At 41.5% G+C, this 22291-nt stretch overlaps 1 non-coding gene and 1 pseudogene across 1 annotated transcript; both read left to right on the forward strand.

Annotated features, from left to right (window-relative positions):
- Positions 1-3685: 3685 nt before the first annotated feature.
- Positions 3686-3789, forward strand: LOC112824213 (U6 spliceosomal RNA). Its single transcript, XR_003208361.1, has one exon. It is a non-coding gene; the product is annotated as a U6 spliceosomal RNA (small nuclear RNA).
- A 7494-nt stretch (positions 3790-11283) lies between these two features.
- LOC112824159 (transmembrane protein 92 pseudogene) lies at positions 11284-12026 on the forward strand (annotated as a pseudogene).
- The last annotated feature ends 10265 nt before the right edge of the window (positions 12027-22291 follow it).

Consider the following 22291-nt stretch of genomic DNA (forward strand, 5'->3'; position numbering starts at 1 on the left):
CTTATCAGTCAACAAGTTAGGTGCTGAGTAGACTTCAGAGCAGTGATTCTGGTTACCAATCCAACAGGTGCTCTTCAAGTTACCAAACACGAATGTTCACATCTTTCTACCCAGCTGTCAGCTCTTCTCAGCCAACCACTGATTCTAATAACCCTCCAGTCCAGACTCAGAATTTACTATCTTTCCTCTTGCAGTCATTCTACTGGTGTTATCCAGCACTCACTGTATCCAAAGCTCTAGAAGCAATAAGAGGCTCTATGAATTTACAAACAGACCAAGAAAGAAGGCTCAACACTTTAAAAGCAAGCAAGCAATGTAATGCACTTGCCCTGGGGTGGACACAACAGCTGCAAGAAGGGACTAAAGACTTACTCATACCTTTGGAGGCTAATTTGATTCCCAGGAGGAGAGCCACTGAAGGAGAGAGGACAGAGCGGTATCTGCAGGAATAGGCAGCTTCACATAGCTGAGAGAAGAGCCAGGTGGCACTGTGTTCTGGCTGCAAAAAAGAACACCCGAAAAACGAGCCACGGCATGAGCCTCATCGGCAGCTGCTTGCCAAGTACAAGCCAGTCCCACACAAGACTATAGAACCCATGCCTGCCTGATGGGATTAAGAGCTGAAAACCAGTGCTGCTTTACAAGAAGTCAGAGCTACTGAAAACCCAAACTATAATTAAGAGAGAGATTTGATTTACTGGGAAAAACAAATTGCTACAAAAGTAGTGATGTAACCAGTTCTAGAAACAAACAGTGCCCACTTCATACTTGTTTCCAGTGTTTTAAAAGGAAAGAGGCAGCAGTTAGTGAGGATGCGGAGGTGATAGTGCAGACGCATAAAGGAACAGAACTGGAGGGAGGGGGCCTCATGCCCCTGTGCCAGATGTGGTCCAAATTCAATGCTAATCTGACCCTGTTGCTCTCCTGCTTAAACCCTGCAGCAGCCTCCCACTCCCTTTTAATTAAAGCCCAAACTCCTTCACCTGGCCCCTAGAGACTCACAAAATCTGGCCTCTGTGGCTTTATCTCACCATTTGCCTCTTGCCTGCATCCATTCTGAACTTCCCATAGGTCCTCACAGGTGCCTCCATCCCTGTAGCCGTTGGCTCATTGAGGCAACACTCTTCTTCTTTCTCTCCCCATCTTCATCTGACTGGCACCTGCTCCGATCTCTGCTTAAATATCATTTCCTTGAAGAGGCTTTCCTTACCCTCCTCTAGGTTAGAGCCCTTGCTCTGTTATAATCCCTATATTTCCTCTCCTATAATACTCATCAACTTTGTGATTAGTACTGATTTATCAGTCTTCCCTGCTAACTAGACACCTTTTTAAGTGCTCATAAAACACCTGTTAGATTAATCAATAGATTGAACGGAAACAGAATTTTTTTTTTTTTTGCTGGTGCCATTGTTTATTCCCCGAGGAAGTTTCAAATGCTATTAATCACTGTAATTTAAAGGTTCATAGATGATTCCCAGGGTTATAGGTTTGCATTATGGGTTTTTTTTAAGATTTATTTATTTTAGGGAGGAGGAGGGGGTAGGGGAAGGTGTAGAGAGAGAATCTTAAGCAGGCTCTACACCCAGCAAGAAGGGCTGGATCTCACACCCTGAAATCATGATCTGAGCTGAAATCAAGAGTCAGTGGCTTAACCCACTGAGCCACCCAGGCTTCCAGGCATTATCATGTTTTAAAGGTCAGTAGATAAGGAGTGAAGGAGATATCCAGAAATTCAGTCTTCTAAATATGATTAACCAGACAGCAATTTGAATATTAAGTAGTCTAAGCATCCTTCACTATTTTCATAACCCTTTGGCAAGAGCTAAAATATAAACCAGCAGTTCTCTGGAACTACTGTTCTCCAACTCATCTGGGAAGACCACGGGCATCACTTTCCCTCCCCCACAAGCTACCACAGCTGTGGGGGCCCTTGGCCTGGTGTCCCCTGCAGCCCAAGCCACTCCCCAGGTCCGACCCGAGGTCCTTCTTTCTCCCTGAATTCTAACATGAAAGGAAAAAAACACATTAGGCAACATCTCAGGAGAGAAGAAAATGGAAAATTCCAGCAGTTTAGGTTTTATGATCATCCCATATACCTTCCCCAAAAAAACCTTCTAACTACTTTCCTACCTACCCTTTCCCTTGTACCCAGGAAATACTATCTTTCCTCTAATTTATTCTTTCATTCATTCAATAAGCATTTATAAAGCTATTTCTGTGTACCTCGCATTGACTCTTAAATTTTTGTTGTTTTCAACATTTTGCATTTGATGATTTAGGAGCTGCCTGTAAAAAAATGCAGAAATAAGCATTTTTTTTCTTTATTTCAGGGGGTAAAAAAATAGTATTCAGAAATATATTTAGTGAAATCTTAAGTTTCACTTAAGAAAACAAATTACGAATCTTTGAGTTGATGGCAACAGAGAAACCAAGTTGAACTGTCTTAAACTTCATGACTTCATTGGCTCACAAGCTTTTTAAAGGTCCTATGCTGTTGCAGGCATGGTTTGACCCAGAACTTCACAGAGTCACCACGCTCTGACTCTTTTGGGATTCTCTGGGCTCTGCTCAGCTTCTCTCACGGCAGCAGTAATTCCAGATCTCGCTTCTCCCACAACACCAGCAGAGGAAAAGCTCTTCACCACCTCTCACAGAAGACAAAGGAAGCTCCTTCCTGGGAGCCCCCATTGAAAAGAATTTTTGCCCCTCTGAATTTGGTTAGTTGCTCATCCTGGAACCACCTCACCCAGGGAATGGTACCCACTTGTTGGTTTAAGCCAGTCAGGATCCACCTCTGGAGTCAGAAATGGTGTCCATTCCATGCTGGCTGCATAGCTAACCAAAGTAAAACATATCCCTAAAGGAAAAAAAGGAGGGCTGTTGTAGAAATGAAAAAACAGATACCAAAGAAGCAATTGACAAATGCGCATTCCAGGGGCGCCTGGGCGGCTCAGTTGTTAAGCATCTGCCTTCTGCTCAGGTCATGATCTCAGGGTCCTGGGATCGAGCCCCACATCAGGCTCCCTGCTCAGCGGGAAGCCTGCTTCTCCCTCTCCCACTCCCCCTGCTTGCGTTCCCTCTCTCGCTGTGTCTCTCTCTGTCAAATAAATAAATAATCTTTAAAAAAAATGCACATTCCACAAGTGAATCAACTTTTTCAAAGCACCACTCAAGATGTTCCCACTCACATGAAAAAATACATCATCACTCCAGTGTAGCTTATAGAACCCCCAATTCTTAGAATTAGAAGGAACTATAGAGATAGAATATAATCCATCTCCTTCATATTATAGCAGTTAAGGCTGGGAAAAGTGAAGTAAACTGCCCCAGGTTACACATCTAGTTAATGCCATTGAAAGAAACATAACCCAGGTGTTTTTATTTTTGATCCAACCTTCCTTCTCGTATGTCAATACTACACAATCCAGGCAAAATCAGACCATATGATGTGTTATTTCTGTTATTCTCTAAACACAGAGTTTATTTGCAGAGAGAGTATGTTTGTTGGGTTCGTGAGGAAGGGGTAGATAGGAAAGAATGAAAGAATGGAAAAAGAGAACAATTTTAATAACTTTTTAAGTTTGTTTTAACTCACACAACTTTCTAACACATTTACTGACCCCCAAACAAGAACTTTTCTCAGAGCTGAGAAAATGTGACACTACAACTTGGTAAAAAGAACCCAGTGCTCACTTCAGCAGCACATATACTAAAATTGGAACGACACAGAGATTAGCATGGTCTCTGCAGAAGGATGACACGCAAATTTGTGAAGTGTTCCATATTTATTTTTTGAAGCGTTCCATATTAAAAAAAAATAAGAATCCATATAATAACAGCAATTGGACTTGTAAATCCTGGTCCTGAGACCAAATACCATTTCAGGAAAAGACAAGTTGCTGGCTCTGTTCTCAAAACTCAGTGTGGTTTGAGACCTGACAGATAATGTTCATTTGTAGTGGCTTTGACATGAGGAGGAACTCTTCAAGGTAAAGAGAAAGAGCTCATGCTGGTCAATTGTTAAAAATCACAAAGCAACCTGTCCCCTGGAGCCTGTGAATTCTCCTCCAGATCATAGTACTGCATTTCATTTTCAGGGCAGGTCAGCTAGCAAGAACCAGCTGTGGAGTGGGGAGAATAAATAACAGACAACCAAAAGTGCCCTCCTGGAACCTGGTAAATCTATTGTAGTATTCACAGCTCCTCCGGTGTGTTGAGCCTATTCAAAGGCAAACTGCTCACTCAGAGGGTACCTGTCTTAAACCATTATTTACCATTAGTACCTCAGCGGTAATTCATTTAATTAAACTTTTGCTCACTCTGCTGCCCTGCCCAGATTGTTCTAGCCTCTCTGCCTCCTCTAGACCATGCAGTCCACATTCAGCTTCTAAATAGAAGTTGAATTGTATGATTCCACCCCTTAAAACACTTTGACAAATCCAAATGTTTCCAGAATAAACCTTGTCTTGTTAGTATGATCCACAAGGTCCAGAACCCACTACCCATGATCTGCGCTGTGCTCTCACCCACTAGAGACCAGACACCACCTCCCAAGATACCTTCATTTTCATTCCTTCCTACCTCTGTTCTGGTTGTTTTCTCCACTTGGAAAGCCCTTTACTGTAGAACACATCCTGGCCAGTTGTTACGTCCCAGGGAAAGATTCTCTCCTCTCAATTCCCGAGATAATTTCCCCTTCAACATCTCCTATAACGTTGTAATTGGGTCATTCTTTTTTTTACCTCTTGGTCTCCTCCAGAGCAAGGACTATATTTTATACAAGGACTTTATACAACACCACCATGTTGTTAAGCCATTGCACAGAGTAGATACCCAACTAATGTTTGCTGAGTTTGACTGAAGTGAGTCATTTAATGTCTATCTTACGTTCAAAGCAGAATCACCACCTACTTTGTGCTAAGGCCTATATTAAGTACAAAAGAAATGTAGATAAAGAAGTTATGAATGCCACCCTCAGGGAGACCACCGCCTAGTTGGGGAGAGTGGGAGGTAAACAGGCAACCCTGTTAAAAATCCTCTGTCATATCTTGCCCAATCCCTAGTCTCTCTGCTTCATTTCTTGTCCTTGGAATTCTTTTTGCCTTGATTCTTATTCCAGAAACCTCAACTCTCTTTCCATACAGAGATCTTGCAATCCTACTGCCAGGACAAAAGCCTTGTCCCAGATTTCTTTTTCACATAACCAGCTTTCTGTAAACCACTCTTCAATGAGTGAGGAAAAGGTAACTTCTTCACAGGGTCAGTGATCCTTCGTATCAGGACTCTGATATGGCTCTCAACCTGGCATCTAATATGAATTATCCACTCTTCTTTCACCTTAAAGTATACAAGATCCTCTCGGTATCCTATTTAAAATGGATATCCCCAGGATCCATTCCCCAGATTTTCTAGTTATCTGTATTTATTGTAAGTCCTTCAGATGATTTTGAGACAGAGGGTACAGAGAGTTTAAGAAGTATTATCCTAAGATCCACATGTTCACTGATGTTTTACAATCTTCTACACTGTCTGTATCTAACCCCACCACTACAGTTTTGGACCCTATAAACCTTCAATGACTGGACTAATTCCCTAAGTCTCCTACAAAGGAAGTGGGAATGTAGATAGCAGAGGATCTACTGTGCATGACTGTCTGCTTTGACTTTTGCATACTATAATCCCCAAAGTCCCCAACACCAGGCACTGCTTACATACCAGGACATCTTAGATGCTTTAGGCTGTAAGTTACTTGACATCAATCTTAGCAATGTTTTGGGTTTTGGGGGCTTGGGGTTTTTTGGATCTGACTCCAAAGACAAGAAAAATACAAGAAAAAATAAATAGTGGGACTACATCAAACTAAACTTTTGCAAAGCAAAGGAAACCATCACAAGAAGGAAACCTACTGAATGAGAGATATTTGCTGATCATATATCTATACCTGATAAGGAGATAATATCCAAAAATCTATAAAGAACTCATATAACTAAATAACAACAAAAAAATCCAATTTAAAATGGGTAGGAGATCTGACTATACATTTTTCCAAAGAAGATATACAGGTGGCCAACAGGCACATAAAAATATGCTCAACACCACTACTCATCAGGGAAATACAAATCAAAACCACAATGAGATATCACCTCATACCTTTCAGAATGACTATTATCAAAAAGACAAGAAATAACAAGTGTTGGTGAGGATGTGGAGAAAAGGGAACTCTTGTGCACTGTTGGTGAGAATGTAATTTGGTGCAACCACTATGGAAAACAATATAGTTTCCTCAAAAAATTAAAAATAGAACTACCATACAATTTGGCAATTCTATTTCTGGGTATCTGAGGAAAATGAAAACACTAATTCAAAAAGACATATGCACCCCTTGTTCACTGCAGCATTATTTATGATAGCCAAGATATGGAAACAACTTAAGTGTCCACTGATGAATAAAGATATATATATATATATATATATATGCACACACACACACACACACACACACACGATGGAATGTTACTCAACCATAAAAAAAGAATAAAATCTTAAAATCTTACCATTTGCAACAACCTGGATTGACTTTGAGGGTATTATGCTAAGTGAAATAAGTCAGACAGAGAGAGACAAATACCACATTATTTCACTTACATTGTGGTGACTATTTTGCAATACATACAAATGTTGAATTACTATGTTGTATACCTGAAACAATATAATTCTAGGACAATTATACCTCAATAAATAAAAAGGAAATAAATTTATAATAAAGGAAAAGGTCCTGAGGAGCTAGCATTGCCAGAAAAGTCAGGTTTAGAGAGATACTAGAATTTGCACTGAGTTCTCAGGGGAAAAAAGGGGGGGGGGTTAACCATCATATTTCCCATTTATTGGATCAATTATATTCCAGACACTGTACTAGCTACATTACATATCTTTCTTCTAATCCTCACAACCATCCTTTGAAGAAACTGAGGCACAAGGATGTCCAGAAACTCTCCCAAATTGACACAACTAGAAAGTGAAAGAGCTAATTCAGGTTGATCCCCAAGTCCATGGTCTTTCTACTATACCACAAATCAAGGAAATAATTATCACTACCTCCTCAATTTTACCAGGTTTTTAATAGAGCACACTACTCCCTGAGAGACTCTTGGAAATTTCTGAGAGCTTCAACAATTCATAAGAAAGACGTTTTTCTGGAAGAATCAGGGAATGTTGGGTATTCAGTTGAGTATTCAGAATGATAAAGGAAAATGCGCAAGAGCAGTGTTCATTATTCTGTCCAACTCAATAGTACTAAACATAAAATAAAATGAACTTGGACACTTCAATGTTGTTTTCTCTTTGAAGCAACTGATTTCTACTTAATAGGACAGGAAAACAGACCACTGAGCATACTGCTGCATGATAGCTCATCCTAATAAGGCTTTTTGGCTGAGTTTCTTTAGTTTCTGTCTGCTTGAAAGATCCCCTGGCCCCTTTCCTAATTGCAGGGGCTGCTCCCAGAATGAACACTAGATTACCAGCCCTAGTTAAAGAGCACTTAGGGCCATGCTGGCCAGAACACCACATGGATTCCAGGCAGCTGCGATGGATGCCAATGATTAATTGATGCCAATGGGGGCTATAAGCTTGGGGTGAGGGCAAAAAGACTGGGAGCAGACACAGCACAGCCACAGATGTCATACCCCTTGGCACTCTAGCTACTGTGTGGGACAGTGATGAGAACACTGGGTTTAGAGTCACAAGCCCAGGTCTGAGCCTACGGGATATTGGGTCTTGCTATATTTTTTTAAAGATTTTATTTATTTCTTTGACAGAGAGAGAGAGAGAGAGAGAGCACAAGCAGGGGGAGTGGTAGGCAGAAGGAGAGGGAGAAGAGGCTTCCCGCCGAGCAGGGAGCCCAATGCAGGGCTTGATCCCAGGACCCTGGGATCATGACCCAAGCTGAAGGCAAACGCTTAACCGACTGAGCCACCCAGGTGCCCTGGGTCTTGCTAATTTCTGAGACTAATTCCTCACCTATAAATGAGAAGAATATAAGTTATTTGTATGTGAAAACTCCATAAAGACTACAACCAGGTTAAATGCCCCCCCACCTTGAGTACTCCCAATCTGTGCTTCTATGACAAGAATTCATCATATTTTACATTTATTTCTTTGTCTTTCTCTTCTAGGCTGTACATACCACAAGGACAGAGACTATATCAATATTGCTCTCTACTGTTTCCTAGTATCTACCATAGTGCTGGGCACTGTGGTTGGCCCTCAATAAGTATTTGTGAGATAAACGGATAGATGATGAACACGTCCTCTATAGTGTTCATTTTTTTTGTGAAAATTTCATTCCATGGTAAAACAAATTCCATTTCATCATCATCATCTTAATTTTTGTCAGCTAATGGCAACTCTGTTTCACTTTATAACTGCTGTTTCAGACACTTTTTCAGCATAGTCCTCAAGAAGTATATAGTCTAAAGAGAATAAGACATGTACAAATGAAAAACTAAGGGACACCTGGGTGGCTCAGTCGGTTAAGTGTCTGCCTTCAGCTCAAGTCATGATCCCAGGGTCCTGGGATCAAGTCCCACATCGGGCTCCTTGCTCAGCGGGAAGCCTGCTTCTCCCTCTGCCTCTGCCCCTACCCCTGCTTGTGCTCTCACTCTCTGTCAAAATAAATAAATAAAATCTTAAAAAAAAAAAGAAAAAAATTAACAACAAGCACAGTAAATGCCATCTCTAACAAGTTCTCTTTTTTTATTTCAACTTTTTCAAAGAATTAACCTCTGGGTTAATCCTAAAACTGCAAGTTTCTATATTTACAGACAATTACTATAGACCAGATGGACTATTTTAAGTACAACTCCAATGGTGTAGAAATCTCAAGACTTTTCTTTGTGAAGGAGTGATTGCTTCCTGGAAGTGCTAAAAACCAGATGTAGATATTGTGCGTGCAAAGGTGTGGAAGAGAGGGTAGAGGTGGTCAGAGGATGCTTCTATAGATCCTAGTGAAACATTTTGTATAAATAAAGATCCATGCTCAAAACTTAAAGTTTCCATTATTTGCAAAAATATGCATGCAGTGAGAAGAAATTGGAAAACAAATACAGAGCATAGGTTCAATGCTCCAATATTTTTAGTACTTTGAAGTTATAAATGTTCTTTTATCCACTTTTCTGTGGAAAAATATGCATACTAAGCCTAATAATTTGAGCAAGACACCAGGGTTTTTTCTAGGAGGTATTTTTTTCTTTTTTTTTTTTTTAAAGATTTTATTTATTTACCCAAGAGAGAAAGAGAGAGATCACAAGCAGGGGGGAGGGATAGATGGAGAAGAAGATTCCCCACTGAGCAGGGAACCTAGTATGGGACTCAATCCCAGGATGACCTGAGCCAAAGACAGATGCTTAACCGACTGAGCCACCCAGCTGCCCTCTAGGAGGTATTTTTCCTGGGTGATAAGTCTATAGGGAAAACCTGAGGCCAGGGTATCACGTGACACAGGAAAGGTTGGGGACACTTCTGGCAAGAAAGGGTTGAATGAAGTCTCTATCACTATTGGGAAGGGTAAGCAGAAGGTGAAATGGTGATAACAGCAAAGTGGGAGTTCTACAAAAGGTTTCCTGGCCTAATGGTAGCAATTGAGCAACTGATGAACACTGTCATAATTCATTTTGAAAAGATAGATTGTAGAGTTCCTTAATCATTTCTAATACCTCCTTTAAAGAAAACAAGCAAATTATAATGAGTAAAAGTCCCCCTGTATTCATTCTCCAACAAATAATTCTGAAATTGAAGCTCGGTATTACCTACCTGCTAGTTAATATTAAGCCTTTAACTGGAATTAGCACCTATGGTAGACACTTTGAGAAGTGAGTGTAAGAGACACTGAGAGTTGTCCCCCAATATTTTTTCTCCCCTTTGTCCACAGCTGAGCACAAGACCACTAAAAATGAAGACTACATTTCCCAGCCTTGGGACACCTGGGTGGCTCAGTAGGTTGAGCAACTGACTCAGGTCATGATCTCAGAGTCATGAGATCAAGCCTTGCCTTGGGCTCCACGCTCAGCAGGGAGTCTTCTTGAGATTCTCTCTCTCCCTCTGCCCCTCCCCCAACACATGCACATGCGCACACACGTTCTGGAGCCCTCTCTCTCTCTCTCTCTCTCTCTCTCATAAATAAACTTTAAAAAAAAAAACTACATTCCCCAGCCTCCTCTGCAGTTAGGTATGCACATGTGACTAAGCTCTACCAATGGGGTATAAATAGAAGAGTCACCTTAGCAGCTTCCCTGGAACCTTCCTTAACAGAGAGCTGATACATATTGTTAGCCCCCTTATCTTTGTCTATCTCTCCTTTCTTCCTACTGAAACAATGATGCTGCTATCTAGAGGCTGAGGACCACAATCTTAGGATACTAGAGCAGTAAGCTGGAAGGAGTTACCAGCCCTAAAGACTTTTATACCAAGACGCACTACTCGAGCCCTGAACTGTTCACTGCCTGACTTACATGAGAAACAATACACTTCCATCTTGATGAAACCACTATTATTTAGAGGTTTTCTGTTATTTCTGAACCTAAGCCTCACTGGTACAAAGAAGGTTTGTACTCAGGCAAATAAGAAACAGTCCCAGGCGCCTGGATGGCTCAGTCGGTTAAGCATCTGCCTTGGCTCAGGTCATGATCTCAGGGTCCTGGGATCAAGTTCCGCATCGGGCTCCCTGCTCAGCAGGGAGTCTGCTTCTCCCTCTCCCTCTGCCCCTACCCCCGCTCATGCTCTCTCTCTCAAATAAATAAATAAATAATTTTTAAAAAAAAAAAGGGGGCTCCTGCGTGGCTCAGTTGGTTAAGCGACTGCCTTCAGCTCAGGTCATGGTCCCGGAGTACTGGGATCGAGTCCCACATTGGGCTCCCAGCTCAGTGGGGAGCCTGCTTCTCCCTCTGACTCTCTCCCCTCTCATGCTGTTTCTCTCTCGCTTGATCTCTAATAAATAAATAAAATCTTTAAAAAAAAAAAAAAGAAAGAAACAGTCCCCAACTTTAAGAAGTTGCATAAACTTGACAAGGGTATGAGTGGTACACACATAACTAAAAATTTGTACAAAGCATAAAATTATGAGTGTTATAAGATCAAAATATTATCATTGAGGCTAGGAACAATAAAAGGGAGATAAATATAAATCACTTCCGTTAGAAGAAAATGAGAGAAGGAATCATGGCTCAGGTGACATTTCAGGTGTGCCCTGAAAGAACTGATATTTAAGAAATGAAAATGGGGCCCTCCTCCCCCTATACACGGAAGCTCCTTGGCCCCCGTGCCAGGATGTCTGACACCTGGGTCCCCGGCCTCGTACCCACCTTGCTGCTCGGCCTGCTGGCCAGCCCCCAACAGGCTGCAGCCAAATGTGGACTCTTCTTCACCTGCCCCAAAGGATTCAAATGCTGTGGTGACAACTGCTGCTAAGAATATGAGTTATTCTCCAGTCCCCTGAGGATCTTTGTCATCACCTTCCTCATCATTCTGCCCCTTTTGTGTGTCTGCTGCCTGGCTAAGCGGTTCTGTCGCAGCTGTGGAGAACAGGAGCAGGGCCCCCTCAGTGGATCACCAGGGGCCCCCGGAGCCACCCTCCATTGCCCCCCGAGAGAGGGTCAGGATGCCAACCTCTGAGCCCCCGCCCCCCTACAGCGAGATTATTCTGAAGCCTGTCCTGCCCCCCATGGAACCACCCCCTCCCTACAGCTTCAGTCCTGAAGAATATGCTGGGGTGCACCAACAACCCAGGGGCATCGACAACCCAGCCTTCTGAGCCCCCGCCTGCCTGCAACTGCAGTGTCAGCCCCTCCTCTCTAACGCCGCCTCCATTAAGCCAGAGACTCTTGGGAACCCTGTGATGCCTCCACCCATCCTGCCATGTCTTGGGCTGTTCTTGGTTTTAACTTATTGCTTTTCCTGTCCCGGTTCCACTTCAGTTGCTCTCGTCCCGAGAGTTGGTCTGGAGGGTCAGCGTCCTCCCACCCCCACCCCATCCCACGTCAGAGGCTGCCAGGAGGGACATGTGAACACCTGAGGTGCCTGACGGTGGAATGGGCTACTCTGAGAACATGTTTCTGTGGGGTATACACATCTTGACTGGACAGCAAGCTCTGAGATATTCTAGAGAGCACTCCTGTTCCGTGGGAGATTGAACTGCATGGGCTCTGAGGTCTACCTGAATAGAGAAGACCCCGTTGTACCCCTCCACACACATGTGTCCTCACTAAATTTTAACTGATTGTCAAAAAAAAAAAATGAAAATGGGAAGGAAGACAAAACAGGTAGAAGAAACAGCACTACAAAGCATGAAAGTAGAAAAGCATGGACTGTGTTCAGGGAAGGTTAGGTGATTCAGTTTAACCAGAGCACAGGTCATAGATCGTGATCCTTACTGATCATCCAATTGATCTATTTCCTTTCCCAGCAGCATTTTTTTTTTCACGACCTTTGTTATTATCTGACGTTCTATTATACTGGCTCTATGTTATTTGCTTATTTTTAGAATAACTAGAATTTCAAATCTCAAATATTTTGGTCTCAGGACCACTTTACATTCTTAAAAATTACTAAGGGCTGGGGTGCCTGGGTGGCTCAGTCATTTAAGCATCTGACTCTTGATTGTGGCTCAAGTCATAATCTCGTGGGTCATGAGATTGAGCCCTGCATAGGGCTTCATGCTCAACAGCGAGTCTACTTGAGATTCTCTTTCTCTTCCCCTGCCCCTCCCCCAGCCAGCTCTCGCTCTCTCTCTCTCTCAAATAAATAAATAAATCTTTTTTAAAAATTACTAAGGGCCCCAAAGAGCTTTAGTTTATATAGGATACATCTATAAATACCTGCTATATTAAAAATGGTAGTAAGTTTTAGTTACACAAGATGAATAATTTCTAGAGATCTGCTGTAACAACATAATGCCTATAGTTAAGAACACTATATTGCTGCACTTAAAACTTTTGTAAAGAGAATAGATTTCATGTTAATTGTTCTTACCACAAAAACAGGGGAAGGGGGACAGGAGGAAACTTTTGGAGGTGATGAATATGTTTTTATTACCTTGACTATGGCAATGGTTTCATGGATATGTGCATATATCCAAATTCATCAAATTATATACACTAAATATATAAAGTATTTTATATAACAGTTATATTTCAATAAAGTTGTTTTTGAAAAAACAAAAGAATTTAAATTAATAAATTTTAAAATATTAATGCATTTTAAAATAACAAAAATAAACCCATTACATGTTAATGTAAATAATATTTTTATGGAAAAAGTGTTTTCAAACAAAATCATTAAAAGAGTAGCATTGTGGGGTGCCTGGGTGGCTCAGATGGTTAAGCGTCTGCCTTCAGCTCAGGTCATGATCCCAGGGTCCTGGGATCGAGTCCCGCATCGGGCTCCCTGCTCCTTGGGAGCCTGCTTCTCCCTCTGCCTCTCTCTCTCTCTCTCTGTCGCTCATGAATAAATAAATAAAATCTTTAAAAAAAAAAAAAAAAAAGAGTAGCATTGCTTTATATTTTTGCAATCCTCCTTAATTTCTGACCTATAAAAGACAGCTAGATTACCACATCTGCTTCTACATTCAATCCACATTCAATCTGCTATAATAGCACATATCAGGTAGCCCTGGAAAACTTCCCTGCATACACATAAAAAAAATGGGAGTCAAAATGATAAATAATGTCTTGGTATCATCATGAAAGTAATTTTCACTTTGCAGATACCCTGAGTGGGTCTCAGAGCTCCTCCAGATCCCCTGCTATACTTTGAGAACCACTGAACTAGAATATAAACTCTGTGAGGGCAGAGATTATGTTTAGTTCACTGTTATATTCCCAGAATCTAGACCTGGCTTATAGTAGGCACTCAATACCACTTGTCAAATAAATGTATGAACATGAGGCCATATTGTGAAGGACACTGAGTGCCAGGCTAAAGAGTTTGGAAATGACTTAATAGAAAATGGAGAACCAGTAGAGGTATCTCAGCAGGATAATGTAACAATCTGATTAATCTGACCATACCAATTTTGGAGGATGGGTTGGAGAGAAGAGCAACCTGGAGACAGATATGCCAAGTAAGATGTTCTTGATCTAGTTTTGGTGAGAAGTAGTGAGGTTCTGAAGTAGGATGGAGATGATATGAAGGAAGGAGGACAGTAGTGAGAAATCACTGGATGTAGTATATTAGCCCTTAACTGGGAATCCATTAATCTAATCAGACTTAACTGTGTGATCTTCACCAAGTCGATCAACTTCTTGTTCAATTACACTTTCCTCATCAGTAAAATAAAATATTGTATTAAATATGGATTATCACTTTCTTTTCAACTATTCAATTTGCAGAGAATAGAGCTATATCACCAAAATATCATTTTTAAGTGTCACAAAATCTTAATTTCTTATTGCTAATTATTGCTGCATTTACTGATGCTAAAACTAGTCATTAGCAAGGCTCTTTAAAAGTAAGATTAGAGAATCAATATTAAACTCCAATGTTAGTTGAAGTGTTTGCTTGGGGAAAAAAAAATATCATTTACTAAGGAGGTCTTTTAATTTAATTAAATCTCAAGCAATTCCTATGATGTAGTTGGTTTTTTTTTTTTTCACATTTTTCCAATCAGGAAATATTAAGAAATATACTCAAGGTCACACATCTTGAAGTAACAAAGTCAGGAGTTAAACAGATATGTCTGATCCTGAAACCTATGGTCTTCCCAATACATAACAATACTTCAAAGAAATTGAGATGCTGCTCCAATTTGGATACGTTGTTATCAATTTGGACATCTGGATTAACAAGAAGAAAAATATGACACATCTGGAATCAAACTAATTATCACCTTAGTTTTGTTTTGTTTTAATTATCATCTTAGTTAATCTAGAAATAGAAAATCAGATTCTATAAGGTTAAAATGGCAGGAAAAATGACTATATCCAGATAATTAAAATGTGTTTAAAAACTGTGGGCAAAGATGGAGGAAAGAATAAAGAGCTTGGAAAATGTTGAGGGAAACACAGATAGAAAAAAAAGATCATCATCTCATCTGATTTTCAAACCTGAACATATCACTGAGAAAGAAACAGGCTCTGTTCTTCATCATTTCTTTGTTCATTTTGGCTGAAGCAAATTAAGGTCATCCACTGGGGGAATAAATGGGATGTGCTCTGAGGTATTTACCAAATCAGCAGTGGCACAAGTAGTTCTGCTAATGAAAATTATTTCCACTGTCTGACTCAGATATCAGCTTCAATTTCAACTCCCTGAGGCCATTTGGTTGAAAGGATTTCATAATGATTTTCAAGAGAGCATTTAGCGTTTGTATTTCATCTCAAGGAAAGAGATGTGTTTGTTCTCTGCTTCAAATCAGAAATGTGCTTGACTCTGTAAAGTTTGCATCACAAGAACACTCACCTATAGTTTCTTAAAAATTATCCCTCACTGCATTCCTCTTGCCCCATTTCCCAGTAATTGTTTGAAGACCAACTTGGCAACCTTTTGTTACCTACTTCTGTGGTAGTATATTCTCAAATTCTATTCAGAGCTTATTATTCTTTTGCAGTATGCTGAGATACATCAGTAAGCCCCTGGTTGTAATTCATTTACTCAGTAAACATCGCTTGAGAACCTACTATGTGCCAGGCAGTGTGTTTGGTACTATCTAATGGGGAGATAGATAAGTAGATAAATATTTCATTCATGTGCTCATATTATCAACAAGATGAGCAGCTACTATGTTCCTGTTGTTCATGTTAGACACTGGGGATACAAAGATAAAAATCTGCTCTTCGGGTGCCTGGGTGGCTCAGTTGGTGAAGAGACTGCCTTCGGCTCAGGTCATGATCCTGGAGTCTCAGGATCGAGTCCCGCATCGGGCTCCCTGCTCAGCAGGGAATCTGCTTCTCCCTCTGACCCTCCCCCCCTCATGCTCTCTCTCTCATTCTCTCTCTCAAATAAATAAATAAAATCTTAAAAAAAAAAAAATCTGCTCTTCGCCAAAATGGTCATACTATCCAGGCAAAGCAAAGATAAATTCAAAAGAAAAAAAAAGTAAAGTAAAAATCAGGAGGAAATGAGCACTCAGAAATGATCTGTGTGGAGATGAGATGACTTTGCCCAAGATAAACCTATTCCTTTGGAAATGAGATGAAAGAACATGAAGAAAGCAATCAGGAAGACTGAAAATGGGCAGGTGAGAGGAGCAGTGCCCCCCAAAGCTCTTCCTGGTGAATTAGCAGCCAGACGATGTCCCCATCTGGTTAAGGAAACAGGCCAACCAAGGTCACTACATTCTCCTTTGAGATTTTTCCATGAGTTGCATTAATGCCACAAGATTAGCAGACTGTTTACATGACAATCGAGCCTGGGTACTGAGGGTTGGGGATGGAGGGAAATGGTGGTTAGTAGCTGAGTGTAAAATTATCCTAACTATTCTGGTGAGAAATACCAACGGCTTTTTGGACACATCATTCTACCCATTTACTTTTATTCCAACTCACCACCATTCTTTATGTTTACTAAGCTTTGGGTTTGCATTGCCTTCCAATTATTTCACTTGAGTAACACTCTTAATTAGTATAAGCATGAGTCCTTTATTCTCCCTGAAACACTGCCAAGTTCAGCTTTTCCCTCAGCAAGGGGAAACTTAATTAACATTTTGTTAATTTCTAGAACTGTTTCAATTTGCCCTTCTCTGGGGTTTCCACCTGCTCAGAGAAGGGGGAAAATGCTCATAGATAAAGAATACATAGATGAGGCATAAAAATTCACATGGAACTAATCCAATTCTCAGGATGATTTAGAAAACCGAGACTGTTTTAGAAATTAATGTGGCAGTTATATATGAAGTATTAACCCATAAATAGGGGAAGGGGGGGCCATGAGATAGCCTTGTAATCCTTTTGTTTACCCTGTAGTTCCCACCCCTCTGTAAACTAATCCTGGCCTCTGCTACCTGAAAGCTAGACCATAGATGATATGCAAATAGGAACAAAAGAAGTTAATTTTTAGCTTTAAAGCTTATGGAGCTGAGGTCTTGCCATTAGGAAAAGACCTGGAAGAGTATTTAACCAGTCTTCTCTTCTATCTCTCCCCCAGCTGCCAATGAGGAGAGCAAATAAAAGTTTTGTGGATTGGAGGGGGTGGCAAGAATTTGGCAAAAAAAGAAAAGAATTAGAAATGATATGAGAGTCCTATTCTCTGCCCACCTCAGCCAGGACTTGTAGGAAAATAAGGGAAGTGGCTCTCCCTCTAAACCTAAGGATCTGAAACAGAGCTCTGTGAGAAGCCCTCTGCCTTGCAGGCCTGTGGCCACAGAGGGGAATGACAGACTGCATGACAAGGCTGGAAAGAGCCCTAAGGTTCCTCTCAGTCCCTGGGTTACACAACAGAACATCTAAAATTCCATGCCCCAGACTCCAAGAGAGACACAGAAGTCAGCAGAGAGAACTAGAGCCCTGAGGGTCCCACAGCATAGTCTGAGAGTCCCAAGATTCTGAGACTTCTGAGATAGTCTCAAGATTCCCACCCCCTATGTCTGCCCCGTATGCTCCCTCTCCTTGAGTATGAGTACTGTGTGTGAATATGACGAGATTTTACTACTATGATTAGGTGATCTTATATGGCAAGGGTGAAGGGAGTTTGAGGATGTAATTAAGGTGCCTAATCAGCTGACTTGGAGTTAATCAAGTGGGAGATTATGCTGGGTGGGCTGACCTAACTAGGTGAGTCCTTTAAAGGCCCTTCCTTATGGGGAGAGATTAGAAATGAAAGAGAGTCTTCTCTTGGCCTTGAGCAAGCAAACAGCCATGTAGTGAGGACGGCCTTTTGAGAGGGCCACATGGCAAGCACCTGAGGGACCACTCTCTAGAAGCTGAGAGTGGCCCCTGGCTGACATCTAGCAAGAAAATGAGGACCTCAGTCGTATAACCACAAGGAAATGAATTCTGCCAACAGCGAGTATGAGCTGAGAAGTAGATGCTTCCCCAGAACCTCCAGGTGAGAACACAACCTGCCCAACCCCTTGATTGCAGCTGTGTAAAACACTGAGCAGTGGGCCCAGCTAAATAGTGCCCAGACTTCTGATCTACAGAAATTTTGAGAGAACATGTGACTGTTGTCTTATACCATTAGGTCTATGGTCATTTGTTGCACAGCAACAGAAAACTAATTCATGCAGCCAAGAATGAAAGGATGCGGGATTGGACCTGAGGTGAAGGACTGGATGGGTAAAGGGTAACAAGTCTGTGGATGCCAGAATGGATGGGGACACTGAAGGCTCAGCAAGACAAGCACTTTCTCAAGAGACAGCAACAAAGACCTGAACATATTTGGCTGAGGCACAGAAATCTCCCACTTATTTGCAAAGGCATTCACACCTCTCCTCAAGCCAAGCTTAGCAGCAATGTTAGAGGCAAAAAAAAAAAAAAGCTGTGGAGGGAGGTGTTGCAAGTCCTATATTTGACTGAGTTAAAACCTGAAAGGTGTAAGAAAAATGTCAAAAGTGCCTGAGTTTATTTCTAAATGGTTGGATTAAGATTTCTGGCTAAGGGAGCACCTGGGTGGCTCAGTCAGTTAAGCATCTGCCTTTGGCTCAGATCATGATCCCAGGGTCCTGGGATCAAGTAGCAAGTCAGGCTCTCTGCTCAGCAGGGAGTCTGCTTCTCCCTCTCTGTCTGCTGCTCTAGCTGCTTATTCTCTCCCTCCCCGCCCCCGCCTCGTTAAATAAAGAAATAAAATCTTAATAAAAAAAAAGATTTCTGGCTCAGGCTAGAAATTTTCAATTATGGGGAGAGGGAGAGGTTTTATTTTACACGGTCTAGTTTTTGGCACCCACTTCCACCGCCACCATCTTCTAGTGGAGTTTTGCATCAGTAAACAAGGCCATCCTGGAGAAACAGAGTCAAGGATAAAAATAATCTCTTCTCTCCAATACAATTACCCTAAGGAAACCAGTTTAAAATGAACATCAAGGGCAGCCTTAAAAAGTTGTGTCAGAGAATTCCATGGTAAAATGGTAGAAAAAAGCAAGAAAGCAGACCCCTGCCCACTTCAAACCTAACAAAATGAACACCAGATACATGTTAAAAACCAGCAGCACTCAAAGGAGGGAACATAGCTTCAAGACAGCATTTGACATAGGAACTAGACAAAGAGAAATAGAAGATTCCAGGAATCAAGGTATGTCTCCTCCCCCTGCATGTTCTCTCACCAACCCCATACCCCACCCCCACTCCTCAAGCAATCTTTAGGACAAAAGGCGAGGTCACCAAGTCCTGGGTAAAGTTCACCAATTTCTTCAATGAGGCAAGAACTAAAACAGCCCCAGGGAAATACCCAGGATACCCCTTAACAAGAGAATCTTCTTCACTATAAGCTCACCATTCTTTCTAGCCAAAGGAAAGCAAGCAAATGAGGATTCTACCCAAAATACATAAATAACATCAAAAAAATCTGTGAGAAAGATAAACCAATAGAAAAATGGGTGAAATTCACAAATGTCTCAAGAGAGAAAACAAAAATTATAAATATGTAAAAAGATGCTCAAACTCATTAGCAATCAGCAAAATGCATTACCACCACAATGGGATCTTATTTTACAGCCAATAAATTCGTAAACATTAAAAGGCAGGGCAAGAGGCACATGGGTGGCTTAGTCGGCTAAGCAGCTGACTCGTGGTTTCAGCTCAGGTCATGATCTTGGAGTCCTGAGATCAAGCCCTGAGTGGGGCTCCCTGCTCAGCAAGGAGCCTGCTTCTCCCTCTGCCCGCCCCCCCCCCCCCGCTCATGCTCTCTCTCTCTCTCTAATAAATAAAATCTTTTAAAATAATTAAATCATGGCAACAACAAGCATGGATAAGGATGTGAAGGAATGAAGGGGTGCCTGGGTAGCTCAGGCGGTTAGGTGTCGGATCTCAGGGTTCTGGAAATAAGCCCTGTCAGGCTCCCCACTCAAAAGGGAGTCTGCTTCTCCCTCTCTCTCTCCCCTCACCCAGCTCATGCTGGAGTGCACATATTGTGTGCAAAACGGGTAAAGGAACTCAAAAGGTACAAACTTCCAGTTATAAAATAAATAAGTCCTGGGAATATAGCATGGTGAGTATAGTTAGATTAAAAGGGGGGGGGGAGGACCTTGCAGGAGGTCCTAGCTTTGATGCATTCCATGCTTCCCTTCATTGCTCATTACCAGTAAATCCAGGACAACCTCAAGTGTCTATGGTAAACAAAGACATGTTATGGAATCTCTGGCAAACCCTAATAAAAGAATCACAGCAAAGACCCCTAGGGTCCTCAACTGCTGATAACTACTCACCTTTTAAGAAACCACTCCTAGCTTGGCTACTGGGCCCAATTGAGACTAAATGCTTCTGCAAAATCCCAGCTGCCCTTCATGAACCAGGTGCTATTTGATCCACTGTTTCAGTTATCTACTGCTGTGTAACAAATCACCCTGAAACACAGTGTCTTCAAGCAACAAGCCAGATAACAGAGCTCTCTATGCAACTATCCGAAAGGAAAAAATATACTCAAATGCCAACTTTAAAATATCCTCATGATTTTTAAATTACATTCATAGATTTTAATAATTTAACCAATGAGTACCTCTGCCTCACTGTGCAAATAATTTTCCAGATTTTTATGGACTTAGTTATGGGGAACTGTAGGCACTATAGGAATAAACTGTAATAAGAACTAAAGTCTTTCCTATATAAATCCTCACTTTCCCAGAATTATGATACCCGAGAAAATTTTGGAACATGGTTATACTGTAATCATGGTATAAATGCAAGGCAATGTTACTGCTTATTCTCAAGTGAATCCTTACTAGGAATCAAACCTGACAAACCTTGGCTACAGAGAAAGATGGTAAATACATCAAGTCTCTCCAGCATTACTCTCTCAGCTGCATCTTCCCCCAGATAATCACAGAGCTGGATCTCCTGAGAGTGCATTTTAAAGAAAAGGAGATAAATGGAATGACGATAACCAGAACTGAACAAATGACAGAGCTCCTGGCTCCCACAGATGAGCTATATACTGTCCTATATATATCTCAGCATCTGGAGGCAAGTTCATGCTACATCTGTACAGCCAGATATTGCCAGACAACAGAATAAACCAATTTATACAGCCTCTGAGCCCCCAGCCACCACCACCAAAAAAAAAAAAAAAAAAAAAGCCTTGGGGAGATTTTCATTTAAGATTTAGAATACTTAGCCAATTTTCAAAAATGTCCCCAAACACAGCAGTCCACTAGAATTTCCAGGGTAAAAAGTAAACAGTTCGACATTTCTCTCATCCCACAAAATCAAGCAGAAATTTTTATTAGTCTGTAGGTAAATCTTATCCTGCTCTAGACTACATCCAACAGAAGCTACATACCCGTTTAAACCATTTCTCTTTCAAGCTGCTGAAAACAAGGTCAAGGTTTCATTCCCCTGGTGGATCAGGCAGGGTCTCTCTGTTCTCTGAGCAGTACTGGACCCTCCCAGGAGCACCCCACAAGCATTATCAAAACCAATCTCATTGCCTTGCTTGCTTGGCTCCTCGCATGGCTCCTGTAAGGAACAGAAACACAGCAATTCAGAGCTGTGTTAGTATTCTTTACTACTTGACCCACAATTTACCCTCCTATCCTTGTTATTAATTGTTAAACTACTGATTTCATTCTTAGCTCAGGTGTGGGTTTCTGAAACCCTTTGTCTCCCAGCTCTCTCCCAGAAATATGGAACCGTTCTCTCTCCTTAAAAATCTCAGATCCTGTACTATTTCCCTCCTTAGTACCACAATAACAGCACTTTCCATACAGTAATGTATCTGTGGGGCTCCCCTTCTACATCATAAGACCCTGGAACACCATGCTCTGTTCCCTTCAGTGAACTCAGTGCTAGCATAGGGCCTGACATATGACAGTTTCTCAGTCAAGGTTTTTTTGAATGGATGACCTGACTTCTTGACTATAGCCTGGATTGCACTTCTGAATTTAGCTTCCAACCACACTTTCTCAAGGTTAGGACCTTTTATTTAAATGCTGGCCTAGACTTCCCTTAGTTGCCAACCCCAGCTGCAGAGCCTTTGGATCAAGATAGTGTAACATTCTGCTGCTCCCTCTAGCCACAGCCAGCCTTGTGCTCCCCAGAAACACTTCCTTCTATCCCAAGAGAGAAATAAATGTGTCCTTGGACACAAAGGGACTGGGGAGAAGAACACAAATGAACCAGTGCAAATCTACCTGAGCTATTTGAAATACAGTTCT

The sequence above is a fragment of the Callorhinus ursinus genome, unplaced genomic scaffold (genome assembly GCF_003265705.2).
Source record: "Callorhinus ursinus isolate GAN/ISIS: 27379988/994484 unplaced genomic scaffold, GSC_fseal_2.0 scaffold9, whole genome shotgun sequence".
Lineage (NCBI taxonomy): Eukaryota > Metazoa > Chordata > Mammalia > Carnivora > Otariidae > Callorhinus > Callorhinus ursinus.